The sequence below is a fragment of the Lolium perenne genome, chromosome 6 (genome assembly GCF_019359855.2).
Source record: "Lolium perenne isolate Kyuss_39 chromosome 6, Kyuss_2.0, whole genome shotgun sequence".
Classification (NCBI taxonomy): domain Eukaryota; kingdom Viridiplantae; phylum Streptophyta; class Magnoliopsida; order Poales; family Poaceae; genus Lolium; species Lolium perenne.
In genome coordinates this window covers 237,640,828-237,665,780 of record NC_067249.2, presented here as the reverse complement: position 1 = coordinate 237,665,780, position 24,953 = coordinate 237,640,828, and the positions used below count along the sequence as shown (strand labels likewise).

The 24,953-nt window shown below is 42.6% G+C and overlaps 2 long non-coding RNA genes and 1 pseudogene across 4 annotated transcripts; all 3 read right to left on the bottom strand.

The window, feature by feature from the left end:
• Nucleotides 1–576: 576 nt before the first annotated feature.
• LOC127305750 (uncharacterized) lies at nucleotides 577–4,936 on the bottom strand. Of its 2 annotated transcripts, XR_011747781.1 has the most exons (7): nucleotides 4,428–4,936; nucleotides 4,264–4,305; nucleotides 4,100–4,158; nucleotides 3,958–4,021; nucleotides 3,718–3,817; nucleotides 858–1,671; nucleotides 577–758 (listed from the first exon to the last, which is right to left on the bottom strand). It is a non-coding gene; the product is annotated as an uncharacterized lncRNA (long non-coding RNA). The 2 variants fall into 2 exon arrangements; XR_011747780.1 differs by having other exon boundaries at nucleotides 4,100–4,305; nucleotides 4,428–4,935.
• Nucleotides 4,937–5,457: 521 nt separating this feature from the next.
• Nucleotides 5,458–10,566, bottom strand: LOC127305752 (uncharacterized). 2 transcript variants are annotated; one of them, XR_011747779.1, is made up of 3 exons: nucleotides 9,194–10,262; nucleotides 8,008–8,246; nucleotides 5,458–7,010 (listed from the first exon to the last, which is right to left on the bottom strand). It is a non-coding gene; the product is annotated as an uncharacterized lncRNA (long non-coding RNA). The 2 variants fall into 2 exon arrangements; XR_007854124.2 differs by having other exon boundaries at nucleotides 5,458–8,246; nucleotides 9,194–10,566.
• Nucleotides 10,567–17,801: 7,235 nt separating this feature from the next.
• Nucleotides 17,802–23,059, bottom strand: LOC127305753 (uncharacterized; annotated as a pseudogene).
• Nucleotides 23,060–24,953: the final 1,894 nt, after the last annotated feature.

Here is a 24,953-nt window from a genome sequence, read left to right as displayed (position 1 = left end):
GGCTTTGGTGGGCAGAGGCCGTGTCCATGGTGGCAGAGCTCTCGTCGGCATTGCGGGAGGTGTTACTAAGCAGAGTTGACATCATAGCACTCAGTTTAGACATCTCACCTTGCATAGCGTTGATGGCTGCGGTAGACTCTGCCTGGTGACGGTCGAAGCGACGGCTGAGTGAACGCACATCTCGCGGCACGCGGGCACGTCGTTGTTCGTCGACGTGCTCGTCGTCGGTGGTCGTGGGCGTGGTGAGGCCGCCGTCCAATGGACCTCCGCGCTCGCGCGACTGGGAGCGCGATCTTGTCTCTGAGGGCATGGTGTTGAAATTGGGTGGGTGGGGATTAGGTAGATGGGAGAGGGAGGGTGGGTACAGATCGTGCTGTGATACCAGGATGTCAGGACCCGATTGTCCTGGACATGGGATACTTGAGGAGGAAGAAGATGGAGCTCGAGGCTCAGATCTACAGCAACTAGGCAAAACTGGAAAGAGGAAATAAAAACATAATTTGGTTTTTTGATTTGCTTCATCCTCCCATCCACCCCACCTGCTCTTTATATTGAAAAGCAGGCTCAAGCATTATTACATCTTTGCCCCTAGTTCGGACATGGTTCCTTAACTTGACTGATACAAAATGGTAAAAGAACTAGGATGACTACGAGCCAGTTGTATCACTTCTGCCCGCTGGTAGCTTCAGTGGACTGTCGATGTCTGTCGGAAGTAGAGCATCTGTTCTTCAGATAAACAGGGTCCTGACATTTTGTACCTATGAATGTTACAACAATTTTGTAAGCTAATACTAAGTAAACTATTTCATATGTAGCATGTTATATATAAATATCAATTATTAGTTTGGTGTTTATACCAAAGGGCTCATGTTATAGTTTCACCTCCGTACCACAAAATCTTAGGACCGGCATGAGAGACACTAGGAAATTTCCCCTGACCAGGATGGGTCCTGGACTCCTGGTCGGTTGGGCGCACGTCAGGGACCCGAGTACAAGTCAGTTTCATGTTTTGGTTTATCTCCCCTGCTTTAAAAGAGCGAGAGCGTCCCATCCAACAAATCTCAGCCTTTCAAAGCAAATATCCAACACCTCAAATCGCTCACATATTTGAAGGGAGCGGACCAGCGGATCACAACCGTCTCCACTCATCCAGGAAAAATAAGATCGTGCTGAAATAACCGTTCGAAACGCCCCGCAGCAGGACTTCTCGCCGTCTCTCGACATCCACCGCGCCGTCCTCTCGCCCTCGCCAGCGTGCTGCCCAGCAGCAGTTCTCGACGTCCAGCACCCCTTCCTCTCGCCGTGGTCGCCCAGCAGCGTCCACATCTCCTCTTCCAAATCGCCTTCCTCTCGTCGCCGTCGCCCAGCAGCGTCCACATCTCCTCTTCCAAATCGTCTTCTCTCGCCGCTGTCGCCCTGCATAACTATCGCAGTCCACGACACAGTCCTCTCGCCGTCGTCACACTGCTGCCCAATCGCTTCCGGGCATGCCCTTCGCCCTCCACGCAAGGGAATCAAGGACGCCATCCACGACACAGAATCCAGGCCACCGGCACGCCGGGGACTAGACCAAACTGCATGCTCTGGCAGGGGAATCAACACCACTTACACTACTAGACGGATGCCAAAAGAACTCCACGTCTGTCTTCGGGTTTCTTCAGACAATCGGCCCTGCAAAAACAAGAAGCATCAGGTATCATATGCAACAATCTCCTGATAAACAATTAAAATCTATACTCACCCTTAGCTATATCTACATACTATGCTAATTGTAATGAGAAGGGGTTCAAATTAACTTGAAAAAAGAACTCTAGAAGAAATGATCACTATCATATGAAACAAAAGGTACTGTACCCCTAGAAGGTTCATAATTTTTAAACCAATATATATATATATGGAGTTTAGGTTTTGCAATAATCTAGATTTGCAGGTCACATTAAGAAATATTACCACGATTGTGTTTTAGAATCACATTTGAATGTCTAACAAACATTTTTCATGGTAGGCCCTGGTTGCTTCATATCTCCCACAAATTTGAAGTTTTTATACATTTGTTTCATGCTCATGCTATAAAGATGTGGATATGTACAACAAGTAGGGATGATCACAAAGTGCAAGAACCAGCGTTACACCATATAAGTACTGGGAATATATGGTTAAGTACCTCATCAAAAGGTACAGATGCTGGTTGAGTCAGTATCTCTTGGTGCAAGCGATGGGAAATAACTAAATGACCTTGGTTAACCAATTCTAAACAAAAACTTAATGGCGCCCATCTCTGTAGATGCTGCCATTTCTATTTTTTTATTAGTTTTTATGAATGTTCATGTTACTCAGCAGTTTCAGCAGTTCTAAGACTCAGTTCTGACATAGGAGCTTTCCCACAAGTCTCAATGATTTGTTAATTCTGAAGAGGGGTACTGGTGTAAATGAGCTGGATCTTGGTTTACATGGTACTACTAATGCATATGTGAGTTTGAGTTCATTTCGTTTATTATGTTGTTGTGCAGTTCAACATTTAATTTTTTATGCTTGTGCAAACAATATTTCCGGTTTCTGGACCTAACAGACATTTCTTTCTTGGACAGAGCTTTCTCTGTCTTTGGTGCTGCTGAACTACTCAACCTGCTGAAACATATATGGTGATCTCACTTCATTAGTTTTCCCTCAGTTCGTAATGCCTCAAGCCCTCAACCATGGGTCGACGACTGTTGGGGCTGCATCTCGCAGCCCCTCTTCTTCTACCTCTGAACTCACACTAGAATAAGATAGACAATGGAGACAAGAGTATTTTTGGCGTTGGCCTGCCTCACACAGCCCAACCTTTTCTTCTTTACTCAATCTCTCGAATGCATACATGCTTACACCAGCCTTAAATAGGCTCTCACACACACACACTTTCTAGACACACCACACCGGCCACTAACACCACCTGGCTAGTGCATGCACCCACGCAGCAAGCCACAACCTGCTGATCCATATCTTCTCCTAAAATCGCTCTAGGTAGCAGACTCGATCAAAGCATACACAACAACATGCAGCTAGCAAAACCAACAGAACTAAACTACTGGCTGGTTCACGTACAGCCTATTGGCCTCAGCACTTGCACGGCAGCTTCGCACCACCACGGGCATCTCGCCATGCTCACCGCATCGCACGGCACCGCAAGCATCTCGCCTCATATGCCTCCGCTGAAACTCGTCGGCTTCGTACGCATCACACGCACACCTTGCCGAACTACAACAGGCCACAACGATCGCACCTAACTACATGCAGATACTAAAGCAAACGCTGATACAAGGAAATCAAGATTAAGTGCTAACAACGACTACCTGGCATTTGTCCTATCTTTAGCAAAGCACTATATTGTATATGTAATCTATGATACACTAAAAGAGTAATTATCGATCCGTAAACCTCACATTCAGATTGACTGATGATATTTACGGTGTTTACCATGGTAGGGTAAAGGTTGTTGTTTCAGGATGAAGAGGTAGAAAGGATATGTGTATGTGGAAGAACCAATCCATTTTTTCGACGTCCTACTGCTTTATTGTTTCCTGGCATTCTGTAGTATATTCTGGTTTGATCACATGCTGTGCTCTGAATGATAAACATTGTTCTGTAGTCTATTCTGGTTTGATCACATGCTCTGCTCTGAATGATAAACATTGTTCAGAATTTCAGGTGAAATTTGAGAAACTGTAGTAAACTGACCTCTGCATTTCTTATCTTCGCTTCAAACTTGGATTTCCGGCGCCACTCGATTTCAGTATCTTCACCTCCTTACATAAGATTTCAGTATCTGATTCACCACCTACACATTTGCTTTATTTAGTGAACTTGTCGATGTGTCTAGAGAAGGAATAAAACATGTGTGCATGCTCTGGGGCAAAAAGGAAACATCATACTGAAAAGTTCACTGCATTTTCATACTGAAAAGGATATGAAGAATACCAACAGAAAACGATGATTGATCTCTCCATCCTTTATTTTCTAACTTCGAGAACCTCTATGCAACCTACAACCAAAAGTAGAATACTGAAATTATCCTCAATTTATTATACATGAGAAGTCAAAACAGTGTCGTACTGATTACCTTGACTTGAGCATAGCTGATGTCCCACTGTTGACATCGACTGCAACATGACCGCATATCTACAGAAATACAAAGCCAAATTTAAAATCGTTAGCCTGCCACTCTGATATCGACTTTGTATCCTCAGTTTGGGCAAGAAACTATTCTGGATACGCCTAATATACCCAGATTGGACTCCATCTGTTGCCCTGCCACTCCATCCATTTCTGTAATATATAGAACAGATTATAGAAAGATCCATCAAGAGAAGAAAGAGGTGCAGCGCAAAAGTTGCATCTCCATCGCAAACCAGTTGATCCAGTAGAGTAACAGAGGAAGATGTGCTTACGGACTGAAGGAGGCTGAACCGTCGGGTCAGACGCTAGATCGGCGGCTACTGCAGTGACGAAACGGAGGTGGCACCCTACTACTCGAGGCGCGGCCACCCCAGGTGCAGCTTCCTAAGACGATGGCCGCGGCGCTTAGCGGCCAGCACGCCGCACGGAGAAGCCAGCCGGCGCGACTGCAGTCTCCCGGCTGAGCTCGACGGGGCGATTTGGGTGCGGCCTGACCGCCTGAGGCAGAGACGCGGGGGTCGCCGAGCCGGGAGGGACTGGCGGCGGAGGAACATTGGGATTGGATCAATGGGTGTAGACGACGGCGACGCTGGGAGGCAGGGGAGCCGGGATCCGGGCGACGGCGGTGGGGGAGAGGCAGCGAGTGTATATTTTTTGTGAGCTCGGCGGTGGGGGATGCGGGAGTGAGGGCGAGCCGGCGAGGCGCCGAGGCAGCGTGTTAATCTCGGGCCTGTCGGCTGTCTGTCCGGTGTGCGTGGGCTGTGCGCTATCCCTGTTACATATCAGAAAAAAAAGCATTACCCTCAAATTTTCACTTTTGATGATTTTAAATGTATTTTAGGTGAACAATGATTTTACTTATTTAATAAATATTAATTTATGTATCATTAAGAATTTTTGTAATCATGCAGTTCATGGATGTTAAATTTCATGGGAGATATTTTATCCGACATTCCCGAGCAGGTATATTTCACTCCATATCGTAATACTTATTCCAGGTTGAATCATTATTACTACTTGACAACTAATTTTAGTTACTGCTTGAATGATAGGTCAATACTAGCAAGGTATGGCGCGGCGGCACGCCGCGCCCGTAGGATGATTGCAGGACAAAGAATATGGTAGGAAATCTATAGGCTGGTAATGTACCATTGATCAAATAGTAGCAGTATCGATGTCTTGTATACATGCACAACAATTTTCCAACCAAGAAAGACACATAATAATTCTGTGATAACATCTGAACCTATAGGTTGTTTATATGGAGGAATGCAAGCCTAAGCAGTACCATAGTGCCAGTGATTAATTCTAGAAGTCATAACAGGTAAGCTAATAGAAGTACCTATAATAGTTACATAGAGGCAATATTACAGTAATCAAGTGCTGCTTCTTCATAGCTAGACATTTTTCTTAGAAGTACTTGATGTAGCTGAGAATCCTTAGTGATTCTATCAAGAGATGCCAGCCAGGATTCTCCTAATTTCACATCCAAGATAAAGTACAGGAAAAAAACAGTGGAACAACACCATCTAGTGTTTGATTATCAATCCATGTTGTGAAAAAGAAAACTTGGCAATCCAAAGGAAATCCAAAAGATTTTAAGACACTGTACTTGATCATTTTATCAGCAAGTGGTCTCTCTTGGATACACATTCTGCTATCTGCAAGAAAAGTATGTTTCAATCATTCTCTTTCGAATATAGTTTCTAACATGGTAAGTAAGCACAATGTACATAAGGGCATGTTCAAAAGGTAAATGATAATCATAGTATGTAGTCTTTATTTGTTGTCACCACATATCTGGTGCAAAAAATGGTTTTTACTGTAAATATGATTTCAAAACCATGTTTGCAGTTAAGAAGAGGAGATCAAGCTTCAGTTAATGAAACAGAAAATCAATGATAAAATGATGTCTCAATTAGTTCCTGGCAGAATAGGAAGAGCAGTGAGAGGTAAAGTACTTTTTTCCAAATAGCAAGCTCCGATCTTTAAACTGCAAAGCATCCATGTCAACATTAGCCACAGCATGATTCTCTTGCAATGAAATAACCTTGTTTACTGGTGGGCAGTCACTGAAGTAGTTAAAATAGCAAACCGGAAGTTAGAAACGTGTGCACTTACGGCCACGGATTCTGAAAATAAAACCCGATTTTTGTGCTCTAGTATATGCAGTGTTACTGCGTATGCACCAATTAGATATGCATCGAGACAAAGACACTCAGAATATGTGAAGTCAAATTTTCTATCATGTATCAGCAATAAAATTCATTTTAACAGAGGATTCAGGATTTAGGACAGGAGGTATTATTGTTTGTAATATCTTGTGTTTTCAGTCTTTCAGGGTTCCAAGTGTGCTACTCTCTTGGCGCTGAACTGGTGATACTGGTGTAGCATTTCACTACTTCTATTTCTACATTTTATTGATTTAGATATGCCTTAGTCGAGATTTTTCTTAATCTAAACATCTGTATATGACTGGTAGAGGTCTTGCTGATCTGATAAACAAAAGAAATGTAATAAGTATATGCAGACACCCAAAATGCATGTGTATACTAATTCCTACAGGGAAAATAAAAATTGAGAATACCTAGGGAGGGTTTTTATTTACGTTGGTTCGAAGATGTAGTAAGCATCTATAGATCAAATTGAGTAAACTCTCAGAGAAGATCCAATCTCTACGGCTTTGTGAATATTAATATATCCTGTATATGCATAGGTGCATGAAATTTTGGAAAATAAATCTCACTTTTATTGAATGCAGTTGCTTGCCTCCATGTTTTCCTTCACTTCTAAAAATTGCAATAGACTTCAGATACGCGTCACCAGAAATTGTGATGTGCAATGACAAAAATCACCTGAAATAAAGGTGATACCAGAAGTTAGATATTGATGGTTCCAACATATATTTATTTAACTTTATTTTCAAGAAACTGTGATCAGCTGTATATGGCATAAGAAATAAAGCATAAAAGATACAAGTTGTTTGCATCCATATTTTCCTTTGCTTCCAAAAAAATGCAACAAACTTCATGCATCAGCACACATTCTGATGTACAATAGGGAAATCACTTGAAACAAAGGAAACACCTGCAGTTAGATACTACTGCAGATGAGATATCGATAGCAACATTGTAATGTCCTCTTCGAAATAAACAAAAAACAAAGCAGGGAAAAAGTCTAACAATCTACATTATCATATTACTACACCTTTACCAATTTACACAGCAGGAAGTAAATCAGCACTATGAACTTATAACCTTTCAAATTTACATTACTATAGTTAGTAAAAGGATTTCCGTTTTTGGAAACTAAATATACAAAATTTCCATGATAGTTGTAAAGATAGAGACATTAGGGAATTGGTAACTACTATAAAAGGAGGACCTTATCTGGAACACAGTGTATGATAGTTAAATATGCAATATGGTACGTACATGAAAAAAAGATTAAGGAAATAAAGAGTGACACTAATCTGTGGGCATTAACCAAACTCAGGAATTTGTAAGTTATTTTTAGCTAAAGTTGCCGTGAAAGGAAGGAAAGTATATATCAAAATAAAATCAGTCAAATAGTTTTTTTTTTGCATAATTACATATAGCCAAACAAATGATTCACATGGATTAACTGGTGGCATATTTATAAGCAATGCTAACACCTTCCCCAGACCCCGCACAGTGCGGGAGCTCTCAGCACTGGGTACGTCCTTTTTTTTTCCTTTATATTTACAAGCAATGCCTTCTTGAGCCTATACAGGAAATAAGGAACTGGTGCTTCTCAAAAACACAAAGTTACGATGTACTGTAACCATTTCATGCGTATTGTACCAGAATGAAAAAGGGTGAATCAAGATACCAGCTTCTACTATGGGATTCCTTCGCTACCACGGTTCTCAGAGCTCCACCTCGCGACTGCAGCGTTGACGTTCTCGCCGTTGTTTGGGTGGTAGCAGGACGGCTTCCAGGCGATGCCATGCTCCCTGATCCGGAGCAGGCGCTAGCACTGCTGATTATCGAGTGCTCACCTTGCGGTGACAGACCATCCACAGGGTGGAGGAGCACCGTCCAGGTGAGGAGCTGCAGGTTTCTTTACTACTACAGACAAAGAATCCAAAACGGGAGGAACATTCAGTTAATTAATATTGCAGTGGAAGTAATTAAAGACTGGGCAGCAACTCACATGTGGAGCTATAAAAATAGGAACCATGAGGAAAAAAACGATGCCAATTGAATTATGTGTCCTGATTAGGTAACATTTTTTCCAGATTCTTCCTAATTTGTGGAACGTTTAAGGAAGGAAAAGAAAGATCAGAGACTTTCAAGAGGTCAGAAAGAAAGGTCCAGTTATGGCAAAAGAATCACAATACATTTCATGAGAAAAACATCATATCGGGACTAAATTGTTTCCTGGGTTTGTTCAGCTTTGACTCAGGCTTGCTTACATGCAGCCATAAGAAAACAAAACTAATTTTCATCGAAAAGCACTGGGACATGAAGAGAATTACTGAGAGATGGAAAAATAAATACAGTTCTGAAATCTGTTACTCAACGCAGCGAGCTCCTTCTGTGCTCGCAGGCACCTGGGAACTGGGATCATGCATCTGGAGATTGTTTTTTCGTGGGCAGCACACGACCGTACAGAGGACAACATAAAGCATCTGTAAGTTGTGAATGAAACAGTCCGACTTTGCAAAGCTCAAATTAGAAAGGAGGAAAAATCACTAACAAAGACACAAAGATGGAGTGGCTCCTCTTAGATCCATGCCCCATAAAGGATGATAAATAATATGGTAAGCATTTTAGGAGTCTACACCTCTTTCTTGGGCGATGACAATTAACACAATTCACATGTAAACAAACACACTCTACTGCGGTGAACAGTTCAGAACCATCGATGACCATGGATACATAGGAAACAGCAGAATGATAAGCACTACATCAAAGTGTTTAGCAGTAAACACAATTCACATGTAAACAAACAGTATTACTGTTGTCTGGATTCCTGTTCTACATTGGCTCAAGTGCAAGTGACTTACTGGTACCTGGTTTGCAAGTACCCCTACGCGCCCTCATTAAGCTGGACTGGAGTAACATATGACGTTCTAGTCAAATTCGATTAAAACTCACACCAATCCAAACACTGAAACAACTTCAAATAAAACAAACGCACACAGTCAGCATGTCTAACCTGGGGGGGCTGACGCATACATGAATTCATCCTCTTCTGGATCCAGTATCGCCTCCCTCCGGATCCGAAGGGCCTGATGACCCTCAACAGCAACCTCCATCAGCCCGGCGCGCCCCTGCAGGACTTGTTGGCCGCACTCCCGGTTAGGCACGCGGTGACGCCGATGCTGCTCCGCCGCAGCTCCATGCCAACTCTCGTGGTATCATCCCCAGACACAGCGCGCGTTGTTCCAGCGCAACGACCGCGCCATCTCCGTCAGGTCAGCACTTTGCGCCTGCTGACGGCGCGTGCATGTAGGAGCTCGTCGGCGCCCCGAGCGTGAGGGCCGCGACGCCTCCAAGAGGACGGGACCGCATCGCTCGTTTCCGCAGTGGCAGACGCGTCCGGAGCCGGTGTGCCGGCTTACGTGAGCGACGACTCGTTGCCGAGAAGAGGCGGGGCAGGGGATGGGGGAGGCAACGACGACGATATGGAAGGAAGATCCGACCAACGTGACGGCCAGCGGCAACAGAGGAGCTTCGGCTAGTGGAAATTCGCGCCACTTCTGTTGTGAGAGGACCTGCAGACTTCGCCGCTGCCTCGCGGCCAGGGCAACCACCTAAAGGGATTAGGCAGGCGAGGTTGCCGGCCGTCACATCTGAGGAGGTGAGGGTGCGGGGGGCGCCGCCGCGCCTGTGATTGGCCGCCTAACGCCATGGCCCTTGCGTGGAGGGAAGAGGGGGAGCCAAGATCGGCTGAGCAGAGAAGGGAGAGGCTGCTGGTGAGGAAGAAGGAGAGGTGAGGGGCCCGGGCTTCCCTCGGTGGCGGACACGGGAGGAGCCATAGGGAGACCTACGGTGCTGGGCCGCTGGGCAAAAGAGACGTGGTCAACCGGCGACGGAGAAGGAGGAGGAGAAGAGGCGGATTAAAAAAAATATCAGAGGTGAAAAAGAGGATGAAAAAATAACCGCTCAGAGAGGGAAACCAACATGTGGCCACCGCACCGCTCCACCACATAGCCATGGACCCCACCACGAAGAACAAAGGCAAGAAGATAGAAAGAACAGCGGTAGATAGATGTATGCTATACGTACACAGGCATAAAACAGAAACCAACATTGTGCACACGAAATAGACCAGACAGAAAATGCAAGACACACCCAAAGCTGCACACAGGAAAATAATACAGCAGATCAAACCACGTGTCAGCAAAACAGATGCCCAAAAAATAAACTCAAAAATCTGGGAAAAAAGAAGTTTGTTACGGAATAATATAGTACTTATGATAGATTTTAGAAACAAAAAGCAGTCATTTTGGTGAATTCACATTTGAATGATGATAATATAACGAATCTAGACTTGAAGGATGATGAAGACCAAATATTTGATCCCACATATTGTGTCATTATGGATGGACCCCCTACCAACGTAAAAACATTTAAACTATCATCAGAAATTGGGTTCATCTCCCAATCATTGCTTATGTCACCATCTGCCAATCCAACGGACTAGGATTTAAGATTTAATTGATGAACTATTCAAAGTTGCTCTTTAAGAAAACTCGCAAAAAAGAAGGATTCGAAATAAATTATTTATTATCATAGATTATAATACGTGCGTGGCACGTACACTTTAATGTAGAAGAAAATATGCAAGGAAATTCACGTCAAAACAAATACATGCGCTTCTCACACGATTGGACATGAGATACATGCAAAGTGGCTATTTAAAAACACAATTTTTTTATAATACGTGCATGGCACGTGCACCTTTACTAGTTGTTGTAATTGCAGAATTGATCATGGAGATGAATGGTGACGTTATGTCCCTTTTCATATTTCAGTTTTAGTCCTTGTTTTTACCTATTTATTATATCGACACGTGTGATAGATTCTCATATTTAAATTTCGTGCGAAAAAGGTTATTTGAAACAAGCATACCTAAGGTGATTTTTTGTTCATCGATTATTATTATAGTATATACAGTTCCAATACCATATGCGGAGCAAGCACATGTTGTGAACTTACTAAGGAATCTAACTTGCAAGACAAATTTCCGGATGGTTAGAAATTTTTATAAGCATAGGTACCTAACAATAAACCAGAACCACAACTAAGATATTTATTTAGTTGTACGATTTATATATCTCTATCATGGTATTTGTCGATATTAATATATACACCAAAACACATGCATACATATATAAATACACCATATGATTTTAGCAATAGGCGAAAAATAGTTTAAGAGAAACTTTATTGTAACATAAATTTAAATTCACACAAGAAAATTGCACATTATATACATTACAATTGTAAAACATAGAATTAATACCCGAAAATAATGTCATGTGATTTATTAAGCAATCTAAGTAATCTAAAATTGTACCTAACAAAAATATAGTATGATAACAATAAGTGAAGTAGAAATGTATACTTTTTTGTATAAAATATCTTGCAAATCTGAAACATATTTATTCGGCTATAATGTTACGAGAATTCATTAACTATTTACATTAATCATTTAGTAATGCTGCCAAAACCAGCCGCACCCGAAGGCGCGCAACGAGAGCAATTCCATTCTCCTTGTCCTGCGCTACAGGTGCTGGGCTCCATCGGAGCGCAGCGACCTTCGGGTGGTCAGGTAATGGACTCCGTCCAAGCGTGACATCTTTGGTGGTATCAGCCTTTGGCATCTTTAGAATCGCATGGTTTCACCCCTCCTCCCGAATGTCGGGTGCGGTAGTTCCCTATCTCCTGGTCTCCCTCTCCCTCTCCTTCTCCTCTCTGTGTGAATTCGAAGTGGAACATAATGCTCGTGGATTTCGATTTGGTCACACCAGTTGAGTCTAGGGTTCCCCATTGGTTGTGTATCGACTAATCACTAATGTTGAATTCAAGACCTGAGAGCTTTTACAGTTTGCCCATGTTTTACCATTGCTTACTCGACAAGCCTAGCTCTAAATATGTGGTTTCGAAGTTGTTTGGTCAGGCCGACTTGGATTCGTTTACCTAGGATTTTATCAGATACAAGAGTTACTACTAGGTAGTTCATGTTTCTCCACATGAGATGTGTTGATTGATTCCAAATTCAAGAAGTCTTGTTTAGGAAAGTTCAGATGTTGGATTTTTGTTGTGCATGGTCGGTGTTTTGCCCTTAATAGTAAACGAAGTCTCGTAACATTATAGTTGTTTGGATAGGCCAATTTTGATTCATGTACTCGGGATTTTATCAGATACATGAGTTACTAATAACTAGTTTAAGTTTCTGCACAGGTGTTGTGTTGATTGATTCACCAAATTTGAGAAGTCTTGTTTAGGAAAGATTAGATGCACTAGTTAGTGGTCAGAGAAATACTCTGATTTTGGTTGTGACATGGTCAGCATTTTTTCTCTTAATTCTCCCGAATAAAATGCTAATCCTACGAGATGGTTGTTAGTTGTTACAGACGATGCATTTTGATTTTTAGAAACCTAAAAAATCGTTGAAAAAAGTCATATTTTCTTTTTGATTTTGAGGAATCTAAAAAAACTGAAAAAGTCATATTTTCTTTTTTTGGTTTTCATGAATGTAAAAAAATAGTTCAACGGCCGTAGAAACATTTTCATATAAAAAATGTTTTCATCGAAAGTCATATGCAACCAGAAAAACCGTTTTACCGATACAACACGCCATTTTGCATAATATATCGAAATACGTGTTCGTTAATTTTACTGACAATTAGAATACATGGTCATCTCAAACGATTTTTTTTTAAAATTCCTAGCATTTTCGTATCTTTTTAAAAACTGAAAAGGTGATGCCGTGGGGTGCGTGGAGAAAAGAAACTTGTGCCAACGGCAAGGCCGAACAAAACAAATAAAAAAAACTTAGCAGTCGACAAAGTACTAACACCATTGTGCCATTACCTCGCCATCACGGCGGAGACCCCTTTACCGACGGCCAGACCAGGCCTATACTGATGGCCTTTTTCTATGCCGACGGTTAGACATTGGCCGTCGGCATAGGTTGCCCTTTGCCAACAACTGCCCAGACCAAACGCCGTCTTGACGTTTTCTCTTAGTGCTAAGCTAGAGTCCTACGCATATAAATCAACTGACGCGCACATCTGGATGCGTATTCTTTTTTCTGAGGGACGGATGCGTATTTCTTTTGAGCTTCTTCACATGTCTGAATTTGAGACTTGTGCAATCTTCTATCTCTAAATAGCAGACCCCCACTACATGATTTTGCTGCATTCCCATTCTCATGCCTCCACGTCATCCTTATTACCTCGTACGATTTGTTGTCGTTCCCCACCACGTCTCCCTCTACCATTTTTTCTCCATTTGGGCTGGGAGTTCCTCTTTTGTACGTGGGCTGGACGAGACCACACAGGACGCATGTAACATTAACTCGCTCGATGCATGTTGGTTTGTGAGAAAACCAAGAGTCGGTCGATGTTCGAGTTCTGGTGCCGCCGCGACCTTCTGCTTTCTCGCTATAAATCTGCCATCGTCCCAAAAATATGCTCGTGAAACTGATCGAATGCAGCCCAATATTTATAAACCATTATTGCCCTGTAAATGTGCAAGAAATTGCTCGACGGAACTGAGCGGTCGCCGCCTCCATCTTTAAAAACCTACCAATGGTGCCAAAGGACATCCAGCACGCAGCACTCCTCCCTGCTCGGAACGAGATCCTCTGACGTAAAGCTGAAAAACTGCAGAGGGACGTAGTGAATCCCGTTCGTCCATTCACCATCCGATGGGAGCTGGCCCAACAGCAGGAAATACACCGCACGAGCCCAAAACCCAAGTAACTGGTCGCTGCTGACTATGGAGTCGCCATCGCCGTCGACCGCCCAGCTCCGTCTCCCCGCCGCATCTCGTGGGAGGCGTGCGTCTGCGCCTCCGCCTCTTTATCCTGCGACGGTTCCGGCGCCGGTGAGCCAAGGACCTGTCTCGCCGCCTGCGTTGTCCATGATGGCCGCTTCCTCACAGAGGGTGCCGCCGCCATTGCTAGATGATCACTCATGATTTCGTTACTGGGTTGTGGCTGAAATATTTTAGTTTTTACTAGATGTCATGCAGTCCCTGATGTCATGGAAATGTGTGGCCGGCGAGGCGGCGATCGTCTTAGCACTTGCTAGCACAATTTGTTGTAGCCGACCTTCTGAAGATTTCGGTTTGTAAATGTTTATCACTGGCAAGGAATTTGAGAACTGCTGTGCAGAAACCTTGTGGAGCTGAGTTTATAATATACAAAACTGCAACTTTCTGTTTGTTTTTGCTCTTTGTTTTCTTGCTCCAGTGTTGGGATTAATTCACTTATTCGCACCATGTACATTTACTAGTTCTGAACGTGTGTTTGTGTTACAGTTCCCATTTAGTTCAGCCCAAGCACTTCGTTCAATTCAGTTAGGAGTAACAACTGCATTGAGTAAAGTTCTTGCAGTTTCATATTCAGTTAACAACAGAGAATAAGTTCAGACAGTTTCTGCACTTTGCAAAATAAGTTCAGACAGTTTCTGCACTTTGCAATTTTTGGCACTGATGTTTGCGCTCAGCGACCCAATTCCAAACTCAGCTGAAGATGGCTTCCCCGGACTCGCCATCCTCTCCTTGGAGGACACAACCATCATTGGCAATGGCGGCGTCACCCTCTTCGAGGAAGCGGGTGGCAAGACAGGTCCGGCTCACCGGTGTCGGAACCGTCAGAGGATGCAGCGGTGGAGGCACAGACGCACGCCTCCCGCGAGATGCGACCAGGAGACGCAGCTAGGCGAGGCGGTCGACGGCGATGCGCTGAGCTTCAGCGACTCCATGGTCAGCAGGGAGGCAACGGGATAGCGTGGTTTTCCATCTCCCGTTACTTGGGCTTTGGGCTGCTGCGGTGTATTTCCTGCTGTTGGGCCAGCCCCTGCTCGTGTTGACGTCTCTGCCACCGGTCTCCAGGCTGGTAGCTGTCCGCTTCCGATTTTGATTCTCCCTTCCTTTTTATTGCCCGCTCATGTTTGTCAATCTGCAATGTTATGTATGCTCCGGCTCAAAGAAACTCGACGATTTGCCTCCCGATTTGATTGGATTGTGTTTGCTGCTAGCTGAAGTTAGGAAGAAGCGGTTGTCATTTGGATTCTGCGTGCTACTCGCTGAAGGTAGGAGTAGGACTCTAGGAGGACGCCGGTTGTCATCTCCAGTACGGCCTACGCATGCTGGACAGCAGCTTCTTGCATCGGTACATAATCTAACATGTCTTATTTTTGATTTTATTTTACATTGGATGAGCACATGCATATTTATTTTTTTATTAGTCTTACTGGTCGCACGAATTTGCTCCCCTCGAATCTCCCCTGGTGTGTACTAGGTGTTCGTTATAATGTCTAAAAGCCATTCTCTATTTCAGATTGACATCGTTGTTGGATATTTTAACGGAAGACAATATATTTGCCAGTTGAGGACATCTTTTCGACAACATTGGCCAACATAATATATGGGAAGTTTCCACGAGGGCTTAATGTACCTAAATATCCTTTTTCATCATTGGCAGATTTATTAACCATGTCATCTATACTATATTAGATAGTGTATACATTGCTGAATGATGAGCCTCTGCTCGCTTACTCTCTGTTTATGCCAAAGATATGACCATCTGAACCGACATGCAGTTTCAGTTCAGCAGTAGTATGTTACATACACGTTCTTTCAACTCTCACATATATGTTGCGATCTTTGAATTTGTGACATGTACATGCCAAATATATGGATGGCCCTTAAAGGGGCATCAGCATGACATGTATTTACTCCCATCTTATGTTCCGGTAAATTTAGCAAGTAATGCCTATGCTCTGTATTTTTATTTGAAAAGTGTTATTCAGGCAAGGTATGAATCTGATGCGGTGTCTCGACGGATGTTTGAATAAATTGCCTGCTTGATCTCTATCTTTAGATTATATTGCTACAAATTTGAGAGGCTATATTTTCTTTCTTTTGTAACAATAGTATTTACCAGCTTGATCTCTATCTTTAGATTGTATTGCTGCAATGACTAGCCAAATTAATTACCTCTTATGTCAAATTATATTCAGTCAACTATATCATGCAATATTTCAACAGACTTCTGATATGGATCTTTTAACTGAGAGTAACTCGGGTATAGCACATCAGTGTAATGTATTATTTTGCAGCAGATATAAGGAGCAGCGGTAAGCCCAAATGAGGACACACAAGTAGTGACCCAAGGAAGCTTTGGTTTCATCGATCTCCTTTCCCAAATATGACAGCAGCTTTCTTTACATATAGCATCCATCTAATATTTCCTGCAGCAGAAATGCAGAATTAGAAATAGGCAAAAGAACTTGCTAAAGTTGACAATTTATTGAACTCATTTGAGGTCTTCAGGACGTGTTTGTTCTATTTAAGTTCACAAGGCTGAAAATACTTTAGATTTTGCAGGCAGCTTCAGGTTGAGGCTATGCCGAGTAGGTCAAATTGTTTTTTCTCTGCTTTATTGTGGTTCTTGATTCTGGAACAACGTTTAGTGACTGCCAAAATCTACTTTGGCATGTATGTAATATCCACAAATGCATCATACTTTAGTGTTACCGGTCATAGTTTCTTTAGATGACTTGAACATATATCTCCATGTCGGTTTTGCTTTACATCATTTGCCATCACATGTATAGTATATAGTTGGTAGTTTATTCTATGCACATTCTTTGTTAAAGAACCCGCCGCAACGCGCGGGGTATCCTCTAGTTCTTTTTAAAACTGAAACACGTTTTTTTCTCCTTTTGGTCTTATGTGTGCTGACGTGTCCATTTATGATGGTGTATGTCCATGACAGGGTCGTACGCGACTGTTTTTGCGTAAAACTTTCAGGCTTTAAATCTCAACCATTAAAAATAAGATCAATGTAGTATACATATTTTAAACTTATGTGGCTTAACATGGTGGTTTTATTGGCATCGTATACATACTAGCACAAAATCCGTGCGGTGCTACAGCCCACATTAAATCAAACGAGCAACCATTCATATATTAAAAAATGTGTGTCAACTGAAATCTAAAAGTATTTCCTCATAAACAGTGTCATGGAGACCCACAAGTTTTCCTTACCCCACATGTAAACATAATTCCATAGCAAAGAAATAAATAGCCATATGAAATCTCTATAGCAGTATGATTCTAATTTGCTTATTAATGGAAATATACTTCAATTAAAACTACAATTAACTTACATGGAAAGAACTAAAAGTCATCCTTTTGCAAACAAATGTCGCTTTCTAACTGGTGCCTTGTTGTGTGCATTCAAAAAAAAAATCTGAACAATTAGAAGGCAAATATGGTGCAAACTGAAGCAAGTGGTCAACTTGTTTATTCGCCTGTTGTATTTACTAGCATGGAAGGGCGCGGCGGCACGCCACGCCGACTGTGTAGTATGATGGTAGTAATAATTTTAAGGCGATACTTAAATTGATTTTTTTGTTTAAACCATTTAGAAAGGATCAACTTACAAATATTCATTACCAGCCATCTTAAAATGCACTATTATGATGGCTTGCATGCTCCTAGCACTATTATGAGCAGCTTAAATACTGTTACAAAATTGGTTATTATGGTGGCTTGCACGCTCTTAGAAATATCATTGGAAGCAGCATCAATTGACGCGGCATGAACTGGGTATGGCGGGCAGATTGCTTAAGCGGCAGCGAGGATTCATTTCCCCTTGAACAATTCTCTCCAAATGTGGCCTCCTCCATCTGCAGAATAGAACATGCTACTTTAAACAGAACATTATGCATTAGAAGTGTTAACTTCTTATTTGTAGCAGTTAGAGGTCTCTACTCGCCCTGCTTTAAAAAGAGCCTCTAAATGCAATACAGTCCAAGCATTGGTTTATTAGTTATTAAAGGAACTCGTTCATCTTTTGAGAATTGAAAAGGTAAGGAAATAGGTGGCAAGCACTTTCTTTCTCATTTTTTAGATAAAGGAGCAATCGCCCCAGCCCCTGCATCAATTGACGCACATGGCTTTTTTATTAAAAAACACGAAGTCTGAAGTACATGTATGAAAATCACAAGAAGTACAGTCATAAACCCGACATGGTTGCAACATGAATCAACCAAATGAACAAAAGACATCTAAATAGGCTAGCCATACTCTATCCTATCACTGTGTCGCCACCCAGTAGCCCGGTAGTAGAAATCCTGAGTAACCACCAGCAGCTTGTGGCAGCCAACATCCATATCCTTGCGCTGGTCCTCCGGTAACAGGAAAGCCCATAGTTGTATCCAATACACAGCTCGATGAATAACCTGCAAAAAGTTAGTACCCTTCTTATTATTAAAAATCATATCATTTCTGGTATTCCATATTGTCCAGCATATAGCAGATATACCAATCCTAATTCTACTTTTATCTTTTTTTGGAACTCCATACAGCCAGTTCCCAAACATATTGTTAACACTCGTGGGTGGCGGAATATTATAAGCAAAGTAAATCATCCTCCAAATAATAATAGCAAAAGGGCATGCAAGGAACAAATGATCCACAGTTTCATTTGTATCACAGAAACAACACTTTTGACATCCTGTCCACCTACGTTTGGCCAAATTGTCCTTAGTAAGTAGAACCTTATTGTTAAGAAACCACATAAAATTTTTTATCTTTAAAGGAATTTTTAGTTTCCATAAATATTTGCGTAGAAATCTTGTATGACCATTCATATAGTCAAGATACATAGACTTAACTGTGAACATACCCGAATCTGTAAGTTTCCATACAAACTTATCAGTTTCGTCAGTTAGATTGATATTAATGAGACGTTGACACAAATGTAACTGTCTTTCTCATGGTCAGCCAAATCAATATACCCATTTTATCCCCCGCCCTAAACAACGCTAATCATTTAGAAACATTAGTGTTGGGCACTTATCGTCAGGTCATGTCACAGGCATAGCCATCGAAAGAAATAATATTTTTTGACGGTGAACAATAGGCGATCTGCTTATGCATTATAGAGGAGGGAACACAATTTTATTACAGAGAGCTGGATTTTGTCTTAAGTACGGCAAAATGCATAATCTATGGACTTAATTATGTAAAGAAAATAAAGATTGATTTAATGGTAAGCTAAAAAAAGGTCAATGTTGTGGTGCGTGTTTTACTGGTGACGGATTTCTTGTCGCAGAAAGCAGTTCACCTCAAGAATGGATTTTATCACACAATGCGGTTATGCAGTATTGATTATGGCCAACAAAACGATGTTGAGCCAAGCTAATATTTAGTACAACATAAATGTAAAGAAATACATGAGAAAGATCACCTGATTCAAATGGTGATCTTTTGAAAGGCGAAAATTAATTGCTTTTGAGACCAAATGAAAGCTTGGAGATTGCTAGTCCATCGCTTCGTGATGAGGCCTACACAAAGAAATGGATATCGACAATGTGATGATAGTCCGGATATTGATTTGGAATGATTCATATGTATGTCAAGAAAAAGATGTACGCAATAATAGTTGCAGGCTATGCTGCAAACTTGGGTGAGTAATAGAAAAAATGAAGTGTATACAGAATCATGATATCTGAAAATTTACAAACAATCTGCTGCAATCTTGGGGTAATCTACATGTTTAAGTATCTCCCTAAGAAACCATTAAGTTAATATCATACTGAGTGCTAAGTACCAATTTATAGCAGCTGGCACATTTTCTTTAAGGAAAAATCAACCATATCTGCTAGTGGCTTCCTTAATATTGCCAAAATAACCATTTGTTATGGGAAAAAATGTTCAAATAAGCATTAACATTGTTTGATGTCGTCTTGTACAAGGTTGATACTTGGCCATAATATGATGGTGCATTAAAAAAACCAGGTGTATCATCTAATTACTGAAGTCAATGATTTGGACACACATCTCATATATGTACTTTCTAGAGGTTCTGGAATCATTAGCGAATGAAAATATTTTGGGAGAAGCCCTACAGAGGAACAAATAACACGAGATAACATACAATGTGTATTAACAAACCAATTAACCAGATCTCAACTCTCAAGATAAATGATTGGCGTGAATTTGGAGTACACAACTTAGTAGCTAACTTTGTGGTTACAGTTGGGGTTCAAAGATTTCTATGTATCAAAATTGGCACACAAGTGACAACCTTGGATTAAAAACAACCTCAACCACCCATGGTACACATTTCACCAACTGTTCAAGTTCATCATAGTACTAAGAAAGATTAACAATAACAGATAGTGGGAATCTAATAAGCATTGGAATTTTTCCAAAAAATAATGTTTTTGTTAAGTACAAAAACTACATGCGTGGAATTTACAGAGAATCATCTTTCTCTGGTGATCATCCAGCAAGTGTAGGGTATGTGATCATTGCAGCTCAACTCCACCTCTTTGCCTTTTCACTGATTTCCATTCCTGCTTACTCTGTGGGAGGGTCTACACTTTTTCTTTCTTCCTTGCAATTTCTCCAGCTGCATTCAGGCCCAGAAAAAATATTTGGGATTGGGAAAATAAATAAAGTCTTGTATACTTTATGGTATGATTACAGTATGGTAGCATGTGTAAATCTAGCTACAGGTTGGAACAAAATCAGCTCCAAATAAATGCAGGAAAGCCACAAAGATGTATTAGAGAAAATAACTAAATAATATGCATCCATGTTAATCCCTTTTCCATACAGTGGAATTTTCCTGTTACAATCACTTTCAAATATTTACACCTATTTCAGTTTTTTTATTCAATACCACCTAGAAAATAAAAGACCATAATCGACACTGCCTTTCTAAAACTAAAACATATATGTAGAAAACAGGGACACCTTAAACCAATAGCACAAGTAACCGACGACACATTTTTTATCTGTAAATAACTGGTAGTTTTTTAGTACTAAACTGCTCGTCTAAAGTACTTGGAAGCATACACCGGTCTTAGAAATGTCTTGTAGGCAGGTGCATTTATATTTGATTGGTGTACTTTTCTGGAAAATTCTTAGCTAAGTTAAAGAATGGTTAGGACAACATATCTTGAAAGGAATATAATAAAATTAGTTTCCAACTGATAATCCCTAGTATATACCTAAGACCCCAGAAATGCATTAATAGAATGATGCTCTATTTGACATATGTTTCACAAAACGCCACTTAAAAAAGGAAGAAAGTGAAGTCTTTCTTTCAAAATAAGGAGTGTGCAATATTAAGGGATATATATAAGAACGCTATACAAAAGAAGATGGTCTCTTTTTCTGAATATACTTGAACCAGTTCAGAGATATAAGCAAGCAACGTATATAAGGTTCCTGGGCACCACAGTATTAAGGAAATATATAGAAGTAAAAAAAGATGTGTACTGATGCTAGACTTAATGAATGGAAGCCATTGGGTTGGACTAAACGACCATATAGAAAAACAAATTAACACATGCAGGCATTTGACAGAAGCTACAAAATGTAGATGCATTAGTGATAAAGGAAACATCTGCTTTTACTGTATGCAAGATATTTATTGTTTCCCAGAGATTTGGGTACTTTCAAGTTCAAATTGAAGGCCAACCTGATACTGTAATCTTCCTCAACAGCTGGAATAAATTCATCCTTATTCCTTAAGTACCTGATTTATCATGTTCTGCCAGCAAATTCCAAATCGATTTCAGGTTAGATGGACCAAACTTGATACATTATGGCAAACCAGGCCACTCGTGAACAACCTGCAGTACAACTTTAGTTCATCAGATGGTTGCAGCTACATATAATACGATAATCGAACGGATGAACAATCGGACGAAAGGAAAAACAGAGGGGAAAAGGGGAGGCATTACTATCAGCAGGTTTGATCGGCCGTTTACCAAGCCAAATTGCGCACCTCGTATCATCATCATCAGCAGTCGAAAATCATAGAACAAAGGGCGACCAAGCAGAAAGAGCAGACAAACCAACAGTAGATGCAGGGGCAACAACGGACTATCGGAGTTAGACGAACCATGTGCGCCGGCGCTCCCAACCGCCGAGCAACTGCCCGGCGGGCACGCCAATGTGGCCTTCCTGCGACAACTCGAGTTTCAGTCCCAGCCTGGCCGCGGCGTGGCTAGCGAACATAGGCACGACCCGGCGGACACTGCCATCTGCTGCACGATCCCGCTGATAACCCCGCCGTTAGTGTCGGGCCCTGACGCGTTCATGAACCCAGAGTGCGAGAAGCCTGCGGACCGCAGCGGCGCCCCCCACACCTGGTGGTGGTGGTGCGGCCAGCCGGCCACTCCGCCAACGCAGAGGTGGGCGACGGCAGCGAGGGCGTTACGGATGAGAGCGGGCACGCCGGGATGATGCCCGTCCCCGTGGCGGCGACAATGGCTGGCTGCAGCAGCTGCAACTGCCATGGGACGGTCTCGCCATCGGACTTGCGGCCGAGCTCGCGAGCTCGCTAGAAGATCCAGAACGCCCAGAGCGCTGGCATCCGGATCCGCCGCCCCTGCCGTCCGCCTTGGTGTTGAGGTCCTTGCTGTAGCTCCGCTTGGGCCAGCACATGCTCTGGTGCTCCGCCACCTGCAGCTCCTTCTCACCACCTCCATCCTCCTCCTGCGGTGGCTGGTGCATCTGGATTTGCAGGTGCTGATGCGCCTGCGGGCTTCACCGGGAACGAATCGACGTTCGCTGACTCGCTGCAAAGATCCGATCCTTGTTAGCCAGAGAAGAAAGACGAACAAGAAGCAGAGCAACCTAAGAGAGACCGAATAAAATACCAGCATCAAAGGAAATTGTACATACTTAGCATTAAGCTACCACGGAAGATCTCCCTCATGACTTGACCATCGAGCACATCCACACATAGGAGGATGACGACGCGTCTGCACGCTCCGCGCAGTGACCTTGTTGGATGGACCCTGCCGTGTTAAACGGTATATATAGTTGTTGTAGTTGAGTTGTATACGATCTCCTGTAATCTGTACAAGTCCTTGTTCTACAAGGCATCATGTAATCTGTCCAATATAAATACACACCTGGTGATCCGGTTTAGGGCAACACCGCACACATATACTTTTACATGGTATCAGAGCTAGTCTTCCTAGATCGCATCTGAAAATCGCCATGAGCTTCTCGTCTTCTTCCTCGTCGGCGGCCGGCACCGGCGGTTCTCTGAACGGTGTTGTCTCAGAGAAACTCATGAGGGAAAACTACCTCATCTGGCACTCTATGGTGCTGCCGGATATCCGTGGTGCTATGCTGATGGAGTACCTGGACGGATCGGCGAAGGAACCTGAGAAGATGATCAAGGCCACGGATAAGGACGGGAAGGAAATCTCAGTCCTCAATCCAGATTATGCACGGTGGATCGCTCAAGATCAAACTGTGCTTTCCTATCTCTTGCGGAACATGACAAGGGAGATTCTTACACAGCTCATCGGTCTGACTACGTTCGCGGCTGTCTGGACAAAGTGACGGAGATGTTTTCGTCGCAGTCGAAGGCGCGGATTGTGCATCTTCGAACCCAGATCAACAAGACCAAGAGGGAGAACTTTGCCTCTGGCGCAACCTATTTTGATCGCATCAAATCTCTGGCCGATGAGATGTCGACTGCTGGAAAGCCTCAGGATGATGATGATATTGCTTCATATGTTCTGGCCAGCCTAGATGATCAATACAACGGCTTCGTTGCAGCGATTACCGCATTGATTAGGGCTCAGTCTGTGAGCCTTGGTGATTTGTATTCGCAATTTCTTGCGTATGAGTCCCGTCTTGATGACCAGCAACCTGGTAACAGCGATGGTAGTGAACTGTCTGCCAACGCTGCATCCCGCGGTAACTATGGAGGCCGCAATAGGGGAGGAAGAAACGCTGGTGGTGGACGAGGAAACCCTGGTGGCCGTGGACAGTACAATGGCGGCAATCAGAATTATGGCTACAATGGTCAAGGCGGTGGAGGCAACTACGGCGGCGGTGGCTATCAAGGTGGCTACCAGCAGCGCCAAGGTGGAGGCCGCTCTAATGACCGACAGGGACCCTCTGTAACGTGTCAGATTTGTGACAAGGAGGGGCACCCTGCTTATCGCTGCTGGAAGAGGTTTAATAAAGGCTATCAAGGCCCTGAGAGGTCAGCGAATTCAGCAACAGGGACTCATGGAGCTGATCCGACGTGGTACATTGACTCTGGCGCTACTGATCATATTACTGGAGAGTTGGATAAGCTGACCACCAGAGAGCGCTATAATGGTCAAGAACAAATCCATGGTCCAAATGGTAAAGGTATGGATATACATCACATTGGTCAATCTTTATATCATACCCCCAATCATAGTTTTCAGCTCAAAAATATTCTTCATGTCCCTGCTGCCACTAAAAGCCTTCTTTCCACCCATAAACTTGCATCTGATAATCATGCTTTTATTGAACATTGGCCTGTTTTTTTCTCTATCAAGGATCAGGACACAAAGAAAATTCTCCTTCAAGGTAGGAGCGTGGGTGGCCTCTATCCTCTGCCGGCTTCTTCATGGTCGTCAAGACAACAAGCCCTTGGTGTTCAGTCGTCATCACACTGGCATAGGCGTCTAGGACATCCTTCTTTACCGATTGTTCAGCAAATTCTTAGAGATAATGATATTCCCTTTAGTGCATCCAATAAAGAGTCAGTCTGTGACGCTTGTC